This window comes from Gorilla gorilla, chromosome 17 (genome assembly GCF_029281585.2).
Source record: "Gorilla gorilla gorilla isolate KB3781 chromosome 17, NHGRI_mGorGor1-v2.1_pri, whole genome shotgun sequence".
NCBI lineage: Eukaryota > Metazoa > Chordata > Mammalia > Primates > Hominidae > Gorilla > Gorilla gorilla.
In genome coordinates, this window is record NC_073241.2 from 77,965,629 (window position 1) to 77,987,918 (window position 22,290).

The window sequence follows — 22,290 nt, forward strand, 5'->3', positions numbered from 1 at the left end:
CCTAGACCCCCATCTCCGGCCCCTTCTGTCCCTGTTCGGGCTCCTTAGCAGGCAGGAGGCTTTGTGATGTTCTCAGCACCCTTGCCTAGCCTCTGTCCTGGGCTCCCCCTGCCATCCTGTGGCCCTGTCAGTCCCTCCCCTGATCTGTTCTGATCTTCCATCTCTCCTTGCTTTCTCACCGGCAGGCGGTTCCCTCTGCCTAAAATCTCACTCAGCCCTTCTCTGCCTGTCCTTTTTCGGGCTCAGGATACCTCCCCTGATGCCCTCTCAGATGCACAGGATGGAGTCCAGCATCCACCTGCCATTTCCCCAGAGCCCCTACCCCCAGCTCTGTGGCATGGCTCCCACCACATCGCACCTGCTTATGTAACTGCCAGACTCCCTTCCTGGACTCTGGGCTGCCTGAGGGCTGGGCCATTTCCTTCAGCCTCATAACCCCAGCACCAGGTGCTCTAGAGTGACTGCTGCTGAAGAACCTCCTTTCCAGATGTGCTGTTGTGTTGTCTAGAGTGTACAAGAAAGGCAGGATTTGTGTCTGTCTTGACACTCAGTCATCCCTCTGTCTCTGAGTTTCTCCCACCACTTCCCAGCAGAAATTCAGCATGAACCTGGTTATGCTCTTCTTGGTGTGATTTCTGAGACATATTTTTTTGTTGTTGTTGTTAAAGAAAACAGGATTTTTCCATCGTCTCCTGTATTAGGACACTATAGGCCATGGCATAATACTAAACAAACCCCACATCTCAGTGGCATCACACACAGAATTTTATTTCTAACTTTCTGAAATTCTGCTGAGGGTCCAGCTGGTCTCCAGGGCAGCTCCTTGGGGACTCCAGGGTCCAGGTGGATTGCGTTCTGTGGCCCTGCCATCTCAAATCCATGGTATCCAAGTGGCCCTGGCAGGGGCAAAGAGAGCTGGAGGGTCGTGTTCTAGGTCAAGCTTGGCCAACCTGTGGCCCAGGATGGCTTTGAATATGGCCCAAAACAAATTTTTAAACTTTCTTAAAACATTATGAGGTATTTTACAATTTTTTGTTTTAGCTCATCAGCTATCATTAGTGTATTTTATGTGTGGCCCAAGACAATTGTTTCGGTGTGGCCCAGGGAAGCCAAAAGATTGGACACCCCTGCTCTAGGTCTTAAATGCTTTGGCCCAGAAATATCAGCTCCACTCAGAGCCCATTGGACAGAACTAGTCACATGCCCCCGCCCCAACTGCAAGGGCTGACGCTTCTGCAGGGGAGCGGGAAGAAGGGGAGCACATGGCTGTTCTGTAAGCCGGAAGTGCCTCTGCCAAATCTTCCTCTTTCCTTCACTTGCTCACTTAACTCATCTTCATGGACAAGTGCTCTGCCCTAGCCTTTTAGAGAGAGAGAATTGATCACATAAGATACAGTTCCCCACGAGAGGCACAGCCTAGTAGAGGAAATGAGACATGCACAGATTACCACATGCATTCAAAGCTGCAAATACCCGAGCAAGTGCTGGTGCCTTGCCCAGGTCACAGTCCCTGAAGGGCAAAGTCTGGGTCCTCTCCCAGTATACCCCACCTTCCTCCCCTGTGCTGCTGCAGCTCCTGCAGTCTGGGGCGTGAATGTGTGGCTGAGTACAAAGCAGAGGGCGCCATGGGCCCCCACACTGAATGCCTGTTGATCTCCTGGGAGCCCTAGCTTATCTCTCAGTGGGTTACACACAGAGTGCATGCCACAATGAGTGGTCTTAGGAGGTGATACCTCCACTGGGGGTCAGATGCTGACACCTAGGTGTCTGGCCAAGCTCCTCTCCAGCCAAAGCCAAGGCCCCTATTCCTGGTGACCCCATCTGGCTGTGTTTCCACAACTGGCAATGAATCCAGGGGTGAGTCTCACTGCAGTGCTGGCCTCAGGGAACTCCATCTCTGGGGCTGCTGGACTCAGGCTCTTGGAGCCCCCACAAGGATGTGGGGCAACAGGGTAGACAGTAGGTGTCTGTGTCCAGGGCTCACCCTATACCTCTGTGAACCCCTGCTGCCAGGAATAGTTCTGCACTCTGAAAAGGCATTTAGTGAGCTAGTTAAGTAAAGGGTCTATTGGTGGTGTTAACTGTCCCCAAGGTCTTCCGTCCCACACTGGTAGCTGGAGGGAAAGGAGCAGGTACGCTAGGATAGGAGCTAGCCAATAGCCAGGTTTTATGGCATCCACACCGAGGCATGACATGCCATACAATGGCAGCCTCAGGCCAGTTGAGACTGACATTGCTCTCTAAGAACACTGATGGGGCGGTGGGGGGTTGGCGGGGGTGGAGGGGGTGGGAGATGGGGGGCAGCAGAAGGCTCTGAGTACAGGGCCATGGATTCAGGGTTCAATCATGGTTCTCAGTGTTGAAGCCATAGGGCAGGGCAGACACTGAGACACACACTTGGGCTCAGACTGCAGTTCTAGGGGACCCCCAAATTCCATCCACAAGGCTGGTGTCCTGGTAGCATTTTTGGCGTCTCTATCACAGGAGTGGAGGGGTTGGCCAGGCTACCACTCTGTCAGTGATGTGGGCAGCCCAGGCCCATCATTAACAGTCCTGCTCTGAGTGTGGCCCCAGTGTTGAGGACTGCTGGAGTGGAGGCCTCGCCAGGATCGGTGGCTGTATGGTGTTGTGCTCCCACTAGAGGGCACCAGCGCACCGCTCTGCAGGCTCCAGCCTGGTGCTTGCCGTGGGAAGTCCCCTGGTCCCAACGCCAGCAGCCAAAGGCGTCTTCACCGGCCATGCCTCCTGGTCAGCGCTGCACATGCACACTGTCCTGAAAATGACCCCACTCAATGCCCAGGCCCTTCCTCCCTGCAGCAAGGGGGAGGATGGGGAGGTGCAAGAGGCAGCCACACTAAGGTGTAGGGAAGCTCCTGTTGGGCCACATGTCCCCTGCTAGGCCAAGGCATGACATTCCTCCAGAGGGCCCGCCCCTCCCTGGGACCCCTGGGAACACACTGCTTCCAGGAGGGCAGCAGCATGGGGCTGCAGGGGGACACCCACTGGGGTGGGGCTGGGGGAGTTACAAAGTGTTGGCTTCCGCCCTTGGAAGGATGGGGGCTGGCTAAGTGGGGAGATGGAGCTGCATAATCTGTAATCCATAGTCTAAGCCGAGTTAACTTACTAAGTTCTGAATTAACTTGACTAAGTTCCAAGTTAACTTGACCAAGTTCCATGTGAAGGCAAGGGATGAAATCCGAATTGCATATCCTTCACCTCATCTCTGGTCTGAGACCACCCCCCGGCACCCCCTCCCTGAGGACCCCTTTACTCTGAGGTGTGACTTGGGGAGCAGTTTCTCCATGTGTGTGAAGTCGGCGTGACCAGTGTGAGAAAGACGGTCTAACGGGCATGTTGTCCCTGTGCCCTAGATGGCCCCTAGGTTGAGCATTAGATTTCCTCAGGTTCCCGGGCACAGGGCCCTCGGCGCCCTGCGGAAATGCCACCTCCTTTATATCACACACTGGCCTGGTGCTTTTGTGTCATATACAATACCCCATTGAAAGACATTGTTTGTTGAATTATCCAGTGTCCTGCCCAGGGCTTTCTATTAGGACGTATTTTGGTCATTATCCTTGAATTCTCCTAGACAAACATTATGTCTGCTGTCTTTGGTCTGACAGTAGGAACTACATAACCCACTGACTTCTCGTTTTGCCTTTCTCTTAGGAAATTTTGAAACCAAATTCTGTGTCTGTTGGCCGTTAATCATTAGATGGCTCAGACCTGGCAGGGCCGGCTCCCCTGCCCCCACATTGCTGGCCTTGTCCAGAGCGTGTGACTCAGGAGCCCTTTGCTGTGAAAGGGGCTTAGTGCCACCACAACAGTGGACGCCACCCGGTCAAGTGGGATTTCTGGCCTTAGGGATGTGCCCAAAGCATTCCCCATTGAGGGTCCCCAGAAGGCTCACGGGACGGAAAGTGGCTTTCTGGCCTCCTGAGCCTGTGTCCAAGTCCAGCCTTCACACGGGAGACGGCTAAAGGAAGGGACAGTTCCTTCCTCGTTCTTCTGCTTGGCCCTAGATGATAACAGAGAGATCCTCCCCCCAACCTCTCTAAAGAATCCGAGGGACAAATGAGCTTTCAAAATGAAAATCACGGCTCCATGAAATGACACCCAGGTGTCCCTCACTCCTGGAGGAGTGAAAATGGTGGCCGATAAGGAATGGCCCGGCAGCCCCAGCAGGTGGCACTGCTGCTATTTAGTAACGGGGGTCCTGGGCGGGAGGCCGGGGCCACGGCTGGGGCTGCCCCACACTGGGGTTGAAGCCTCTGTAGCTGGGTTCCCAGACCTCCAGATGAGAAGGAGTAACTTTATTGTTCCCTAGGGCTGTTAGCTGTTGCCAAGTCTTCTGGAAACTTCTAGGACATGCTAACTCACAGGCGTGAGGATTAGTAAAGTGCCCCGAGACACCCAGGAACAGAGTCCTGAAAACCATGCCCCACCTCGCCTCCCCAGGCCCTGTGCACCGGCGACTGTTGCTCCATGTCACCTGTGGTCCCACGGAGGTGAGGTCTGACCTTATTCACCCAGGCCAACATTACGGATCAGGCATCTCTCTGTGTCCCAGGCATTGTCTTATAGCCATTATGGACTGAGTTTAAGTGCAGGGGCTGGTACCTGTCCCATAGATGGGGACATGGTATTCTCCTAATGTCCCCTTAGTGAGAATTCAACAAGGAGTGTAATGCACCAACAGTAACACTAGCGAACATTCACAGAGTGCTTTCCATGTTCCAGGAACTGAGAAGGTCCTTGCTTTTTCTAATCTTACCCTCACGTTGTCCCATGGAGCACGTACTGTTATTGACCTCACTTTACAGACCGATGTCTTTGGTCGGATGTAACCTTCTCAGTAAGGGCTTGTGAACACTCCATATGCCCCCTCATCACTCAAGAATCGTCACTCGATTCTTCCCTGCAGCGCCTGTCGCATGTTCGCTTTATTTCTTTTGCATCTGTATTCTCCCAGTGGAGTGTACGTTCCCCTGGGGCACATCTAGGGGCTCATTAAATATGGGTTGAGTGACTTGCTCCTGCCCCAGAGGGACTCCCACCCAGCACCTTAGTCCATGACTTGTGCCTCCACCACAGAGGCTACCATGACTTGAGTGCTGTCTGAGCTGCGGGCTGCATATACTATCTCTGAAGTCTCACAAGTACCCTGGGAAATGTTTATTCTATTATTATTTCACAGATTGGAGAACTGAGCTCAAATACCTTGCCTCAAATCACACAGCTGGGAGAACGGGGATTGGAATCCAGGCAGCCTGACTCCTCTGGTACCTCTTTCTAAGGAGGGACGATGAGGAGGAAGAGGTGCTGGAAAAACATTTTCTAATTCCAGGAGACGGTAGTCACGTACAGCAAGTTAGGGGTGAATGTCATTTCCTTAATAAGCAAGAACAAGAAAATGGATATCTCTGTTTTTCTCTCTACTGCTGAAGGCAATAAAAATGGAAAGAAAAAAAGAGAAAAGCCTCTACTGACAGCTTTGAAAGAGAAATATTTTTTTCTTCTCTTTTCATCAGACAGGTTTATAGTGGCCTTCCCCATCCCTGCTGGCCCAAGATGCTGTAGCAGCCATCAAGGAGGGGGTCTTACAAACGAGAGCCCCTTTCCCTCCCCAGCCACCTCCCCACCCCCAAGTGCTTCCTCCCTCAGGACAAAAATAGGCGCCCATACAATAAATGGGGCCAGAAGTTCTCCAATCTGTGGTTTCCTGTCTGAGGCCTCCAGGTAGCAGGTCCACTGGGAAGGGGCAGCGTGCTCTGTGAGGCGAGCCTATTTTTATTTTTTGTTATTTGTGAGTCTTTTTTTTTTTTTAAAGAACTGATTATTCTGGAGGTGAAGACTTTTGTTGGTGACAACTGGGAAAGTTCCTCGGGAAGAGGCCACTGGCTGCGTCTAGATGGGGTTTCCACGCGGACCTCCTCCTGCTCACTCCATGCGGGGCGGAAGGCAGGGAGCTGGGACTGTGGGCAGCGAGTACTTTCAGGGCTGTGTGGGGCAGGCTTCAAGGGGCCTGGGCAAGTCTGCCCACCCTATATGACCACCTCAATGATCCAGTCCACGGCTAGGATTTTAGGGATTGGCAAACTGGTCCACAGACCAAGTCCAGCTCTCCAGCCTGTTTTTGCAAATAAAGTTTTATCAAAACGCAGCCACACCCATTCACTGGCTTCCTGTCTGTGACTGCATTTGTGCTGCAGCCACTTGCTGTGTGGACCCTATCGCCGGCAAAGCCTAAAATATTGACTATCTGGCTTTTTACAGAAAAAGTTTGCCAAACACTGATCTAGAATATAAACAGAACAAAAAAGGAAACCTCTGAGAGTTAAAACAGGTGGCAGAAATCCTAAAGCTCACTCACTAGTCATCCAAGAGCCCTTCTGCTTTGCACACAGAACATTGTGTAATTCACCCAAAATAATTTTCTTCCAGCTTCCGTTTCTTCCGCTGTAAAGTTGGGGGTCATATACCTGTTCAACTTACGTTGCAAAGCTGTGCTAAGAGTCAAAATACAATAAACCAGTTCATATAATGACAGGGATTTTTGAACTTGAAAAACACTCTGCAGATGTGATGTGGCCTCGTGAAGTGGTAGTCACATCTGGAAGCAGGCAGAGAACTGGCAAGCTTGGCAGATAAGAACTGCGCTTGGAGATGGTCCAACAGCTTCCTTCTGTGGGTTTCTTGGCGGGTGGGAGATGGAGGGCAGGGACTGTTGGCTTTCCCCAGCTCCTCCTGAGACTGAGACCTAAAGGGTGACTGTCCTGCTGCCCTTGACCTTAGACAGAAAAGACTGTTGAGGGAGTCTTCTGCTCACCTATTTCTCTTTCCTCTTATGTCCCTCCCTCTTTCTTGCTCAAATCTTCCCCCTTTTCATGGCCCTGTTCCAGTTTCACCTCCTGCATGAAACTATTCTGGATAAATCAGACCACATCAGCCCACAGAGGTTTCTTGGTTTTTGGGGGGTCTTGATTCTAGGCCAGTTTTGAGGTTTTCCCCTTTTTTATGCCCCTCCATGCATTTGTGCCTCCTGGAGGAGGTAGACCTGGAACTGGGCCTTGGGGGGTGGCCTGGGAGGGGAGGGGGACCTATGGGGAGAAAGAGAATTATGGTCAGGAGAAAAGGAGGCTGTTGAGAGTGGGGGAGTACAGGAGTCCTCAAAAGGGGAGACTGTATGTAGGGAGAGCAGTTGGGGGTGGCCCTGGACGTCTTGGGACCTGACCAAATAGCGACTCAGCCGAATGCTCTCCAGCAAGGAAATGCAGGATGGAAGGAAGATTCAGCAGCCGCGGGACAGGGCCTGACTGAGCCTATGCCCTCCTCCTGGAGACCAAGAGGGAGTTCCCAGGATCTCCCTCCAGGGACCAGGGAAGAAGTTTTGTTATTTGTTAGGGACAAAGGCTAGAGCCCTTTAAAAGTAGGACTTGTCCCCAGTGGAGAGGTCATCTGTCCATGCCCTACTTTGGGCCAGACCATATCCAGAATCCCTTGATGAGTATCAGAGGGCTTAATCCTTCAGGGAGTAGGGCCTTGAGGCCAGCATGGGACAGGGAGCTGGGACAGTAGGCTCAAAGAAGGCCAGATTGAGGACAGCCTTCCTCAAGGTCTCAGCTGGGCCACGGCCATCACACAGACAAAGAGCTGCTGGCCTAGCCCTGCTGGAGGAATGAGCTGAGGGTTGAGAAGAGGCCAGCAGGGGTGCCCGGTACACAGTAAGCAGGCCCCAGGCTGGCCTGAGTGGCCCTGTTGAAGGATGCCCAGAGGCAGACCCACCCTGCACACGTCCATCCGCTTTGATGAATGGGGCCACACGGCCCGCAGCCTTGCCGTCCCTGTCCTTCAGCAGTTTCCAGGGGCTGGTTTAATCCTCCCACTCCCTGAGCCAATTTGGCGATGCCCTTGATGACTTGGGCCAGGCCTGGTTGATTGAGATTGCTTGCCGGTCCAGCATCTTCCCTCCTCTGTCCTTTGTGGAAGGAGCCGCCGGGGCTTGGGGGAAGAGGAAGGTGTCGCCAAGGGTGTGAAGCATCCATTATTCCTTTATTAGCCAATGTGCCATTTCTGGTCTCATTCTCCTTCCTGGCAGCGGTGAGTTTAGGGGCGGAGAAGCCCAGTTATTTTAGTTTACCCCTGCTTCTGTCACTGGGAGCAGTGGTGGTGGAGGGGGCGGGGACGGACAGGGCTACGTGCTCTCCAGCAGGCATTTGTGAATGGGCCTCGGCTCCCAGGCTGACCCGCCGGCAGGCGGCCCCCCCCAGGACACACTGACTCTTACTGGCTGGACGGCGTTTTTCCAGCATTGCAGCGGCCAGGCAGGAGGAAGCTTTCTTCTGGCCCAAGAACAATACCAGGGTCAGCCCAGGGACCTCCCTCCTACACCCTCTTCCTTCCATTGTGAGTTGCTGCACAATCCCAGGCCCCTCTGTTCTACACAGCCAGGGGGGCTGGGAGGGTCAGGCCCAGGAGAGATTCACAGTGTGTGTGACACCGTCAGTTGCTTGCCTCCACTTCCCAGGCTGGGCCAGGGATCTGGAGGCAGCCGATGGCCAAACAAACCAAGTGAGTGAGTGGCCATTGGGTCCCTGTCCTTTGCAAGGGGCTACCTCCAGAGTGGGGCCCCCAGCTGGATGCTACCACTCTTTACCTCCTTTCCCCGTTGACTCGTAGCCTGCCAGGGCTGGAAAAGACCCAGAACTTCCACCGACAACCCCATTACAGACGAGGAAACTGAGAGACCTAGAAAGGCAAAAGATTTACCAAACTTCTCATTGCCCTGCTTAAAAATCCTTCACTGATTCTCAGGGCCTATGGAAAACCCTGGACTTTCCTTTAGCCCAGGGCCTGCTGGCACCCCCGGCTTCTTTCCTGTGACTCCGAGTCTGTGCTCTCAACTTGGTGACTGATTGCCAAGCCCCTGATCCAGCAGCACCAGTTGCCTTCAGTGTCCTTCCCACCTCATCCACCTGCCTGCCTGCCCCACACCTGGTTTTTGTTTGTTTGTTTGTTTTTTGAGATGGTGTTTCACTCTTGTCACCCAGGCTGGAGTACAATGGCTCGATCTCGGCTCACTGTAACCTCCGCCTCCCAGGTTCAAGCGATTCTCCTACCTCAGCCTCCCAAGTAGCTAGGATTACAGGCGCGTGCCACCACAACCGGCTAATTTTTGTGTCTTTAGTAGAGATGAGGTTTCACCATGTTGGCCAGGCTGGTCTTGAACTCCTGAGCTCAGGTGATCCACCTGCCTTGGCCTCCCAAAGTGCTGGGATTACAGGTGTGAGCCACTGTGCCCAGCCCCACACCTGTTCTTCAAAGACTCTGCTTAGAGATCACCTCCTCTGTGAAGCCCTCCCTGATAAGGGACTTTTCCAATGCATTAGTTTATTGATTCACCTGGCTCCTCCAGCACTTAATATATTCCTAGAGCACAGCTGCCCCTCCACATCACTGGTACACATGCATGCCTCTCCCACACATGCATCTCTCCCTGAAACACACATGATCCCGGGAGCCAAAAGCGTATCTTACTCACCTCTGCAGCTCTTTGCACAGGTCCTCAAAGTGTGGCCCCTGATCAGCAGCAGTAATATCACCTGGGGACTTGCTAGAACTGCAAAGTCTTGCGTTCTGTCTTCACCCCAGTGAACCAGAAACTCTGGGAGAGGGGCCCAGTGGTCTGCATTTTAACAAGCCCGCTGTGATACTGATGCGTGCAACAATTTGAGAACCACTGCCTTACGACCTACTTGCAGGCCACTGGCTTTTCACTACTTCTGGATAGTTCAGGGAGTCACTGACATCACCTTCCCCTATCCCCTTCTATCTGCTGCTGAGATTTTTGGTTGGTTGTTTTTTACCATTATTTTGCTCAAATGAGGGACAAAGAATTGTGCCCTGTTTGACAAACCAGGACATGGATTTGCAAATGGTTTGGTGATTCAAGGACAACATGGTCCCCCAGACTCCAGCAACTGCTCCTGTCATTGGTCATGCCTCAGAGGACCCCTGGGTCCCGACAGCCCTGGGCGAGCCAGTGGGGATTAGGGTTTCTGGAAGGCTCATTCCCTTTGCACCAAAGATAGAAACCTCAGCAGAGTCCTCAGTGATGCTGCGTATTTCCAGGTGGTCAAAGCCGACACCTGGGGTGGAGATGTGGGGGCAACCCACCTGGATGGGGCAAAGCCCTGGGCTCAGCGTTCCAGATCTTTCCTTCCAGTGCACTGCTTTGTGTGTGTGGCAGATGAACCATCCACAGCGTGCTAGGCAGAGGCCGACAGGGAGAGGAGTTTGTTCCCTGCATGCAGAACCTCTGCAGCGGCGGGCGCTGACACCGAAGCACACTGGGTGGCAGGAGGAAGCATCCCTGGGAATAAAGCAACAAACACAAACTTCTGTCTACAAAGAGAATAATCCAAAGTTGATGTTACATAGACCATAAGTAAGAACAACAAGGGAGTAGCAGGCCTAGCTAAACGCGCCCTGGAAAGGCTACATACTGTGGTTGTGTCCAGAAAACAATTTTGGACTCCAGGAACCCCACAGAAAATGACGGCCTGTCCCTTGGACCCCTGCTTGCAGTGAGACCACTGTCCCTCCGAGCATCAGTGGTCTCACTTCGAGCAGGGGGCACAAGGGACAGGCCATCATTTCCTGCCCCCGAGCCTCACCCTCCTCCTGTGAAATAGGAGTGCTGGCCTTGCCCTCCTTCTGGATCCAAGCCTTCACCCCCCTTGCCCACTTTTGGGGTGCTCCTGGAGGAAAGAGCTCTGATTATTAAAGCATTAGATGTAGTCTTGTGTTCTCCAAAGACCCTCTTTGTTCCTTTTGGCACCCCACCCCCAAAGGGTTCAGGAGGAAGATCTGCCTCTAGCGGTCTAGGCCCTGCTCTCTCCAGAGTGAAAACCTCGAGGAGTGTTTTCATTACTCCTGGGGACTTTGGGGTTGCTTTTCGCTGTGGGTTTCTTGGAGTGTGTCTCTTTTGGATCCCAGAGGTCTGCCAGCCTGGCCGGGATCCAGGGAGGGTAAATGGTGGCTCCTTGTCTGCTGAGACAAGTGTGGCACCACTGTGGCCACCAGCCCTGAAAATTTGGGGCCCAGGCTCCCAAGCTCTCATGGGGGCCCAGTTGCACCATGAGGCCCAGGGCCGTTGGCCACTAGTTCTATGTTGAGTGGCCAACATGGCCTGGGCTGGGGTTCCCCTACGTGTGAGGTGCTAAAGTGTCAGGTGGGATGGACACTGCTGTGGCGTGGTGTCCTCATTGCTAAGGTGACTATTGGAGCAAATGACCTCAGTAGCCACTTGCACCTCGCATGCTTTGTGGCTCTGATTAGATCATTCATCTCCAATGTAGTATAATGTGGGGCCACAGGTGCAGGTGGGACTCAGAAAAGGGAAAAGGTAGGCTGGGGCGACCTCATGCCTTCATGGGGAGGTGGGCCCCAAACACTTGAACCATCTACTCATTTTTTATCAAAATAGTACCTGTCTGTAACTTACAAAAATTAAATGATACTGAAAGGCCTGTGACAGAAAATAGCAGCTTTCCACCCCCTGCGTCCTCAATTGACCCATTCCATTCCTCAAAGCAACTACATACCTTCACTGTTTTTACTATTTTTTTCTAGTGGTACCACCCTATTTCGAATACAGATATCTAATCTCTAATATTTCTAATATCTAGTATACTATTATTATACTGTTATTTTTAAGTATATCAATTCTAGCGATTTCCTGCTGATTTTCTTATTATGATAGAGAAGAATTTTGTTCTCCTTTACTCCGTCGTCTCAATATAGGTATACCGAATTTTACTTAAATGTTTAATCAGATGATTACTTCATTAACGAATCCTGCTCTCCTTTTCTTTATTTTGCAAAAATTCAGATTCACAGGAAAGTTGCAAAAATAACACAAAGAATTCCTGTATAGCCTTCACCCAGATTCCCCAAGTGTTCACTTTTTACCATACTCGCTTTATCATTCTCCCTATGTAATTTTATTATTTTCTTAATTCCTTGAAGAGTAAGTTGCAGACACAGTGCCACTTTACACCTAGATACTTCAGCATATTTTCCTCAAAGCACGGACATTCTTTTCCATAAATGCAATCTAATTGTCATATCAGGAAATTAACATTGACAGAATACTATTACACAACCTGTAGACATTTACATTTTGTTAATTGTCCCACTAATGTTCTTGATAGCTAAAGAAAAAGTTTTTGTTTTTTTGTTTGTTTGTATTTTTTTTTTTTTTTTTTTTTTGGTTTAGAACCTGTACAAGATCAGACTTTGCTTTTAGTTGTCATATCTCTTTATCTCCTCAATCTTTCTTTGTCTTTTATGACCTTGACATTTTGAATAGTACAAGCAGGCCAGTTATTGTGTAGAATATCTGTCAATTTGATTTTGTTTGATGTTTCTTCATAATTGAGTTTGTGTACTTTTTTTTTTTTCTTTTTGAGATGGAGTTTTGCTCTTGTCACCCAGGCTGGAGTGCAATGGTGCGACCTCGGCTCACTGCAACCTCCGCCTCCCGGGTTCAAGTGATTCTCATGCCTCAGCCTCCTGAGTAGCTGGGATTACAGGCACGTGCCACCACGCCCAGCTAATTTTTCTCTTTTTGGTAGAGACGGGGTTTCACCGTGTTAGCCAGGCTGGTCTTGAATTCCTGACCTCAGATGATCCGCCTGCCTTGACCTCCCAAAGTGCTGGCATTACAGGCATGAGCCACCACTCTCGGCTGAGTTTGTGCACTTTTTAAGGGAATACCACCGAAATGGCGCTGTGTCCCTCTTCTTGCAGCTCATGGAGAGGCACAGGGATTTCGTGATGTTGACATTGACCAACTGGTTAAGATAGTAGCTTCCAGGCCTCACCGCTATGAAGTTACTATTTTTCTTTTTTTAATTTTTTTGAGACAGAGTCATGCTCTGTTGCCCAGGCTGAAGTGGAGTGGTGCGGTCTCAACTCACTGCAACCTCTGCCTCCTGGGTTCAAGTGACTCTCCCGCCTCAGCCTCCCAAGTAGCTGGGATTACAGGTGCCCGCCACCACGCCTGGCTAATTTTTGTATTTTTAGTAGAGATGGGGTTTCACTGTGTTGGCCGGGCTGATCTCAAGCTCCTGACCTCAGGTGATACACCCACCTCGGCCTCCCAAAGTGCTAGAATTATAGGCATGAGCCACTGTGCCCTGGCCCCAAGTTACTATTTTTCTCTTTGTAATTAATAAGTATCTTGCAAGGAGATAGTTGAGACAATATACTGTTTCTGCTAATACTTTCACTCACAAATTTTAGCATTCCTTAATGATTCGTGCCTGAAATGTCATCATGCTGATCCGCAAATAGTGGTTTTAAAAAATTCCATCTACATTTATTAGTTGGCTTTCTGCTATAAAGATCTTTCCTTCTCTATTTTTCTTTTATCTGTTTATTTATATATGTGTTGGCTCATAGATTTTTATTTTATTCTAAGGGTTATAATCCATTACTATTATTTATTTTGATGCTCAAATCATCCCAGTGGGAGCCCTTGCAAACTGGCTTCTGTGTGTTTCTAAAATGTCCCCATTATTCTTTGAGCACTTCTTGACTTTCTGGCATGAGAACTTGTTCTGGGCTTATCTGGTATTTTCTCTGTCCCAGCCCTGGAATCTAGTGTTATCTAAGGAGCCCTGGTACCTTTTAATGAATGGTTCTTAGAAGCCAAGATTGGGACCTAGGTGTGCTCATTGCTGCTCAGTTCTCACGTTTTTTACTCTCTCCTCCCTCATTCCTTGAGTGCCTGGGTTCTCAGGTCACAGCTTCTGTTATTCTGCTTCTCCAGAAATAAACTTTGAATCTTTTGCCTGGTGGCAGGGACCAAGGTGTAGTTTCCTGGCTATGTGGAAAGGGAAGGGGACTTGGGGAGTCTCATATTCAGACTTCGATCTGGTTCTGCTGTTTCCTGCCAACACCTGAGCCTTGCCTCTCCTGGTACCTGGGGCCTGCAAGCTTTGAGTCCTCGGAGATTTGCAGCCTCCATCCATGCATTTCTCATCAGTATTCCTCTCTGCACATAACTTAGTTTGCACCTGTCCCCACACTGCCAAGTTGCCCACTCCTCCTTCGTTTACTTTCTGTCTTTGCAAAGTTTGTTGAAATCTCTTTTCTTGATCTCTGTGCTTATGGGGGTTTACAAGTTTTTGTATTCATGATACAGCAGGAGTTGAATTAAATGCATGTGGTCAATCCTGTCGAGTCAGAAGTCTAATTTGTTTGGATTTAAATAGTTAGGGAAACAGGAAGAAGGTCGGAAGACTGAGCTCTGTGTGCTTGTCAAGAGGAGCAACGGGAGCAGATGGTGTCGTGTGGGAGTCGGGGATAAAGCGATCTGTCTTCAGAGTTCAGGCAGGAGAACTGGCTTGTGGCTGAGCCCTGGACAGGTTGTATAGAGAGGATAAAGGGGGTGCAGGATGTACCTGAATGCCAGTACATAGATTTTTTTCTTTGCTGTTGTTCAAAGAACTCTAGGAGGGAACACACACACACACACACACACACACACACACACACACACACACACACACACACACACACACACACACACACACACACCAAGCTTACCAACCAGGAGATGGGCAGAGTGAGCAGAGTATAAGCCCCCAGCCAGTCGTCTGAGGGGCCTGGGAAAATCTCTGCTTGGATTCAGACCTTACAAAGATTCAGACCCTACACAAGAGCCACCAGGGCAAAAGTGCTCTGGGACTCAAGGATAAGGCTCTATTGTCCTCCCCTGCTTAGGATTCCAGCCACACCCTGCCTAGCTTTGAATTTGCCCCTTCCTGGTGGGAAAGACTCTTCCTCAGCAAGCCTCCAGAGCCCTGGGAGCAGGGCTCTTGTCCGACACCACCTCTGAGACAGCACTGGTACACTGTTGGAGCTCCGTCAATCACAGAACCAGAGAATTGTTGCTGAAATTGCCAGAGCAAATGTGAAGCCGACTGTGTGCAAAGGTGAGCCTGAAAGCAGCCTCTTCAAATTGCCCTTAAGAACTTGTAAGGCACCAGGTAGTTGCTGGCACCTCTGTCTCTGCAGCCACCTGAGTCCCGCTGTCCTTTGCCGTTACTAAGAAATGCCCCCACCCCCAGTGGTAGCCCAGTCCCAGAAGGTCTCATATAAAGTACAAGCTGTCCTTGCCTTTTGCCAATTCACATTTCAACAATCCACGCATTCTGCAGTTCCTGAAAACCGCTTGTGTAGAACTTCTGGTAGCTTTAATCTCCTTACTTGGGAGTTCCTGCTCATTTCTGGAAATGTTTAAATAAGCAAGTCTACCCTTAAGGAAAGTCAGGACAGCTTTTCCAGTATAATACATTGCATCTTAGTGATAAAGAGGTAGAAACCTCAGAGCTTAGTCTGGTTGAGGCAAGGCCAGTCTGTGCACGGTTTTGTCAGCTGCTCCTCCTCTCAAGAACACTAAGGCCTGAAGGGCAAGGGCTCTGGGTGCATCCTTATTACCTGGAAGTGCTCCTTTTCCAGCAGATCACCTGCAAGGATTCCTCCTACTGACATGTTGTCACCTCAGCCCCTGATGTGGAGGATAAAGCTGGGTATACTTGCGATGGGGCTGGTGAAGAAGAGAGGGTCAGATGAGGGCAGGCTCAGGTATAGGGGTGCCAAGGATGGGTACCTAGACCAGCCAGAGAGAACACAGGAGACTTAGCTGTCTCACCGTGGTGCCCAGGGTAAGGAACAGCCAGCATTGGATGGAGGAACAGAGATGAAATGTCCTTTGTGCATGTATCTTGAAAAGCACCTAGTCACCATTCTAAACCATCCTAAACACGTCCTTCTAAACAAGGAAGGCAAGGCTCCCAGTGGGGAAGTGCTGGGCCAGAGGCCATACAGCTCACTCAGCCACTGATTTGGGGCCCAGGGTCCCTTGGTCGCTGGTCTTCCCACACATCCTGTAGTTTCTTTTATAATGAATCCGAATGATTGGTCCTTGTACAAGGCGCTCAGGACATCTGTTTAATAATGTATTCTAGAATTTCCTAGAGATCAGCATCAAGTAGGTGTCTTTGAAAAGGCTTCATCACTAAAGCATCTGCACAGAAAATGTTCTGTAGAGAGGAAAGAGGGGGAGAAAAAGAAAGGAATGACAATCAGAGCTGCCTCTCTGTCTCTGCACACACTCCACTCTCTCATCCAAGTGAGAACTGCGAGGCCACATAAGCTGCTAATGGCCGAGGTTCCCGGGGCCCCACTCCTCAGCCCCGCCATGCCGGGGCACAGAGAGGTGAGGGCTCTCCCGAAAGATGTGGTGGTGTTTGGGGGCCTTCAGACACACCCTGGAGGAGGAGGACTGCCACAGCATCTGGGCACCCTGCACTGGCAGTTGTACCCTGTCCTCATTGGTCTCTGTTCTGCATACTGGGCTGTGTGTCAGGCCTGTGGCTTCCTTTTTCATCCCTGAAGGAGGCCACTAGCCACATGGCGACTTTTTGCAAATTAGAAAGAGGTGCCCCATCCTCAGCACAGCCTCTGTCTGATATTGTCATAAAAATAACTCAAATCTATGAGGACAGAGTGGCCGAGTCACCTCCTGTGGTTGTTCAAAGCATGCAGAAGCAGCAGCCTGCTCTCATTTTAAGTGGATTTCACATGCAGCAGCTTGAATTGAATGCTTGGGTCACTAAGTCCTTTTCTAGAAGGCCAAACTTTGAGTTGAGAAACTTTCAGCTACAGAGAACCCTCCGCTGAAGGGTAATGTCTAACAGCCAAGAAGGCAAGTTTCCTCCATTCTATTTCTTCAGGAGGATGGAGTCACAAGGTCATAGGAGGGCCGACCTAAAAGGAGCCTTCATGGTTGTCCATATAACACAGCCCCTTTTAGTCTGCACTGAGCCAAACTCAAGCCCCAGGCCAGTGCAGACGAGCTGAATTCTCAAGGTTGTTGTGAGTCAGAGGTCACTGTACACAGGAGAGAGATTCCTGCTGTCCAGGAGGGGCTAAGAGCAAAGGTGACTTTCAGGGAAGAAAAGGTCACTACCTTCCCCTGCCGCAGTTAACTCTCTGGGCAATGGGTCCTGGTCATGAGGCACTTTTAAAGCTCCCCGAGTGAATCTGGCTTGCAGTCATGGCTGAGCCCCTCTGCCCTAAGGTATTAAAGACTTATCCCATTTCCCCAGTCTGTGAGATACTTACATCATAGAAAAATAAGCAGTTAGCCAGGACTTGATCCTAACTTATAAAACATTAGTTCAGTAGCTTCTGTCATCTTGAAATTAATCATGCCCAGCCTTATTTTCTCCCTGTCCTATAAGAATGTAGGATTCCTCAGAGCAGGGTTCATGTCTTCTTTGCCATTGTGTTTCTTATAGGTGACGCTCTATCCCCCATCTCCACCCCACCCCATCCTTCACCAAAACTCATCAGTTTCATTCTAAATTTTATTTTATTTGGGAGTTTACAGACTCTCCTTCCATCCCCTATGGCTTCCCTAACTCCTCCGCTAGTCCTCCTTGCCCCTTGGCTGTTGTGACAGCCCCTTACCAGTCTGCCCTGGGGTTGGTTTAAATCCCCTAAATCCAATCACCTCTAGCATGACCTACAAAGTGCACACATCTAGCTAGTTTCCTGATTTGCTCCAGCCTGTCCTTGCCTTCCATCACGTGGAAGACAAGCTCCTCTCATGCACAGTCATCCCAATCCAGCCCCTGCATTTCCTTCCAACCCTGCATCCCACATTTTCCCTATCTTGCACCCCATGTAACAGCACACTGGACTAGCTGTGGAGCCCTGAGTACAGAAGGGCCAGGTCTGTCTTCTCCTGGCTGATCCATCATGACCTGGCTCGGGATTGGCTGTGGAAAGTAGTCCACAAACACTTAAGGAACACTCTCACAGCAGTCCTGGTGCACCCTGCAACACGCACAGGACCCAGAAGGCATCCTCCCAGAGCCGGAACACAGGAGTCTGCCCCGCTTCACCTCTTCCAAGCTGCATGGACTTGACCAAGCACCTTTACTTCCCCATTTCCTCCTATCCAGGATGGAGATAATAAAACCTCCTCCCTGCAAACCACCGTCTCAGAAGGCTGTAGTAAGAATCAAGCAAGACAATAATGGAGAAACTTCTTTGAAAACAGTGAAGTGCCAGTCAAATCTAAGGGCTTCTGAGAGGGCAGCAGTAAATAGGTATTGCACATGGCAGCTCCTGGGGCCCACTGGGAGCCATTCACCACAAGCATGGTGCACGTGCCTGTGAGCAGGGCAGACAGAGTGGCTGCAACACGGGCTTCTTCCTTCGGTATTTTTATAAAGGGAATCGGGTGAAGGAAATGTCTTGGAATAGACAATCTTCCTAAACTCCCCCAAAATAACTTCAGTGGAAACAATTGTAACGTCCACTCTGCCGGCATTGTTTCAGTCCACTGTAGTATGGGAAAAGTCTCCCGGCATTTCCAACTCAACTGGGAATCCACTTGACTTCCAGGGGTCTAGAAACAAAGGGATTGTGCCCAAGGGCCACTCTGGGTGTTCGTGGCCCTCTGGTGCCGAAGACAATTCCAGGGCCTGTGTATAGCTTACTCTTCCTCTCTCCCTCCCTTTGGGAGACATATTTGCTGAAGGGCTTTGTATTTTCCCATACATAACTTTGTAGTTGTCGTTACCAAAATAGTTTGTTAGAATACACTTGAGATTCTAGATTTCCCTCCAGTCATTCACACAGCCCAGTGTTCCAGATTCGAGGCCTCCCAATGCTCAGTGACTCTTTGCCACCTGCACCAGATAGAATCAGTCCTCTCCTGAAAGGTCTTTCCTTCTTCCTTTCTCTAGCTGGGAACAGGTTCTCATGTCCCCAATCCTTGTCTGGTCTTCCTGTCTCCCCACTGCTTCTCTTGTGAGTCTGTCCTCCTCAAAGAAATTGTCCAAGCATCTTTGCTCACTCCTGTCTCCCCTTTCCCTCTCCCTCCCAGACCCAAGTGGTGACACCAGCTCTCCCCTGGCCTGATACAGATCTGAAGCCCTGGAATGTTTCTTCACTCCCTCATCTATTCTTATCCTCCACCGCCCCTCACTTGCTGCCCCAGGTATTCCAGGACAATCCTATTTACCTGCCATTTTATCCTTTTATTCTTGTTGAGACAGAGTCTCACTCTGTCACCCAGGCTAGAGCACAGTGGTGTGATTTCGGCTCACGGCAACATCTGTCTCCCGGGTTCAAGCAATTCTTGTGCTTCAGCCTCCCCGAGCAGCTAGATTACAGGCGTGTGCCACCACGCCCAGCTAATTTGTATATCTTTTAGTAGAGATGGGGTTTTGCCATGTTGGCCAGGTTGATCTCAAAGTCCTGACCTCAGATTTTATCCTTTTCAAAAACCTGAGCTTGTTAATTGTCTCACTAAATGAGACTTAAGTTTTTATCTTTGTAAAACAAAACAAAAAACCCTTGCTCGACTCAACTGGGAATCCACTTGACTTCTAGAGGTCTGGAAACAAAGGGATTGTGCCCAAGGGCCACTCTGGGTGTTCATGGCCCACAAAAAACAAAAAACAAAAAAACAAACAAACAAACAAAAAAACAAAAAAAAAAAACCACCCTTACTCCTATTTCTGGCTCACCATACATGAAGATCAGTTTCCTTCTTGCCTGGATCTTGTCCTCTCCACCTCTCTGCCTCTAATTCTCCCATCCCTCAAAATCTCTCTCACTTCCCCCTCTTTGTAAGAAGTGTTTCCTAACCATTCTGCTGGGACATTCTAGAATCTTTTCTTTCTCAGAACATGGTACCCTGCCTCATCACTTCTCAAACTTTAGCGTGCGTATGAATAGCATGCGGATCTGGTGAACATGCAGCTTCTGATTCAGGAGGACTAGGGTAGGCCTGAACTTCTGCATCTCCAGCCAGCTCCCAGGTGATACCAACGCTGCTGGTCCTCAGACCACACTTTGAGTAGCGGAACCCTACAACAATGGTTCCCACATTTTGCTGCACAATGGGCTCCTGTGGCGGGGGTGGGTTGAAAGAGACTGGTGCTAGTCTTCCATCCCTAGACACTCTGATGTTTTTAGCATGGAGCTTGACCCAGGCATTGGGATTTTAAAATCTCCCCAGGTCATTATACCGTGCAGTGTGGGAACCACTGCCTTATTGCATAAAGTGAATATGGCTAAGCCTAGTATTATTTCATCTGTGCTTACCTTGTCTCGACCTTGATAGACTACAGCCCTCTCTAAGGCAGGACTTGGTCAACATTTTGTTTTGAGCATTGATAGATGAACCAACTGATTGGATATTAGGCCCTTACGTGCTTTTCTGATGATGAATCGTTGTTAATGAGCATATATGTGTTGCCACAGAGAAATGTACTAGATATCAAGAGGGAAATAAAAATGGATCTTGGCAGACCATGGTGAAATCTACCCGGTGCCAGCATCAGCGGAGGGTGGCCCAGGCTGTCCTGTGTGGCAGGCTCCAAGGGCTCTGGGCATGTTTTTGGCCCTTTCCCACCCACAAGAGGAAAAAGAAATTCTACCTCTCTGGCCTGCTTGTTCTAAAAATACTCACTTTTTCTCCTTTTGGTCTGAGGCAGTGGTTCTCGACCACGTTGTAGACTCGCCTGGGGAGCTTTTAACATCTTTGATGCCCAGGCTGCACCCAGACCAAATGCATGAGAGTCTCTGGAGTGGGACCTGGGCATCGAGATGTTTTAAATGTCCCCAGGGGCTGTCACTGAGCAGCCAGGGCTGAGAGCCACCAACCTCAGGTAAATGTAACCCCTTTATCCTCATCTCAGGTGGACTGAATTTGTCAGGTCCTTCTATGAAGGAGTGGGGAGAGAGTGTGAGGAGGCTGGGTACCTATCCAAGGCAGAAAACCAGCACTGAGTAGAGAGAAGGGCCCAGAGGGGGAAGACACTGCTGCCAAATGCACCAGGTCTCCAACATGTCTCCAGTGCAAGGGTCTATCGGCCATGATCCACGCGCCAAGTCCAGCCCTCCATTGGTTTTTATAAATAAAGCTTTATTGGAACACAGCCACACTTCTATAGCTGTTTTTGCCATACAGCTGCAGAGCTGAGTCATTGTGACAAAGACCTTATGGCCTGCAAAGCCTAAAATATTTAGTATTTGACTCTTTACAGGAAATCTGCTGATCCCTGCTCTAGAGGGTTGACCCTGCATAGACTCCCTAACTGCGGTTTATGCGTTGGTACCTATGTGGGGAATTTTTAAAACCACATTTTGGACTTTGTGTAAATTTTTAGTTGCTCTTAAAACAGAGCAGTGTCCTGATGGCTGTGCTGACAATAAGTCCTGGCTTCCCTCACTCAGCTGTTGGGGTGGCAGGTGCTGCTGCTCCCACCTTCTGGTCCCAAAGACTCTCTTTGGTTGCCCTAGGGTGCCCGGCAGATGTTACTGTTTTCTCTGCGGGCTGTGAGTCGGGGGCTTGGGAAGCCCCATATCAAAACCTAATAGATGTAAGAAGTTAGACACTCTGGCTAGGAATGGACGCCATTCCTGCCCAAGGACAATGGATTCAGGTGAGGAGGGCTGCAGGAGGCAGAGGCTCTGGAGACAGAGAGCAGGGAGGGGATGAGAGCTGCCCTCAGTCAGAGCCACAGGAACCCTGGCAGTGGAAGATGGCCAGGAAGCGCCTAAAGACTGAGCTTCAATATCCTGAGTCCAGGTTCTCAAATTCTCCGCCATTCCTTCTTGAGCCACCGCTGTGCCCCTGAAAGTAGGTCAGATCACTGTCTGCTACAGAGCCATGGTGGGAATGAGATACCAACTACGTCAGCAGGACCACTATTGCTTAGTGAGCCTGCTGGCCAGAACCAATGGCTGCCCAATTTAAGACAACCTGTAAAGACCTTTTTATGTGGTGCAGACTCTTTAATGCCGTGCATCCACACAACAAAAGCTTAGCACTGCTTTCTGGGAATGGAACAAGTAATTGAGTTTCTGAAATGATAAATTTCACTATAGTCAGAGAGAATGGTACAACCAGTATCCTTAAAGTATCTGGATTCTCTTGTAAAATTAACAAGTTGGAGTCGATTGTCTAATTTACTAAAGATATTTGGAACAGGACTTACAATTTCCTAGTATGCTTAAAATACAGTTCCACACAGAGATTTTTCTGCATGCAAGCAGCTTTTTAGGAACTCATCTTTGTCCATCTAATCTTTCTTCCTAATTGGAAACCTCTATAAGACCTTATCCTTTGTCATTTCTGCAAGTTCCTCGTGCTTTTTAAATTTTTGACCACACACTCGTCAGGGAGATCTA

The 22,290-nt window shown here is 49.8% G+C and overlaps 1 protein-coding gene and 1 long non-coding RNA gene across 19 annotated transcripts in view; one reads left to right on the forward strand and one right to left on the reverse strand.

Moving 5' to 3' along the window:
• Positions 1-22,290, forward strand: part of CTIF (cap binding complex dependent translation initiation factor) — a 326,114-nt gene that overhangs the window by 137,948 nt on the left and 165,876 nt on the right. The gene's annotated exons all lie outside the window — the stretch shown is intronic.
• LOC129528404 (uncharacterized) lies at positions 756-19,907 on the reverse strand. 2 transcript variants are annotated; one of them, XR_008673682.2, is made up of 4 exons: positions 19,620-19,907; positions 15,511-16,115; positions 10,177-10,372; positions 756-896 (listed from the first exon to the last, which is right to left on the reverse strand). It is a non-coding gene; the product is annotated as an uncharacterized lncRNA (long non-coding RNA). The 2 variants fall into 2 exon arrangements; XR_008673683.2 differs by lacking the exon at positions 19,620-19,907 and adding an exon at positions 19,112-19,609.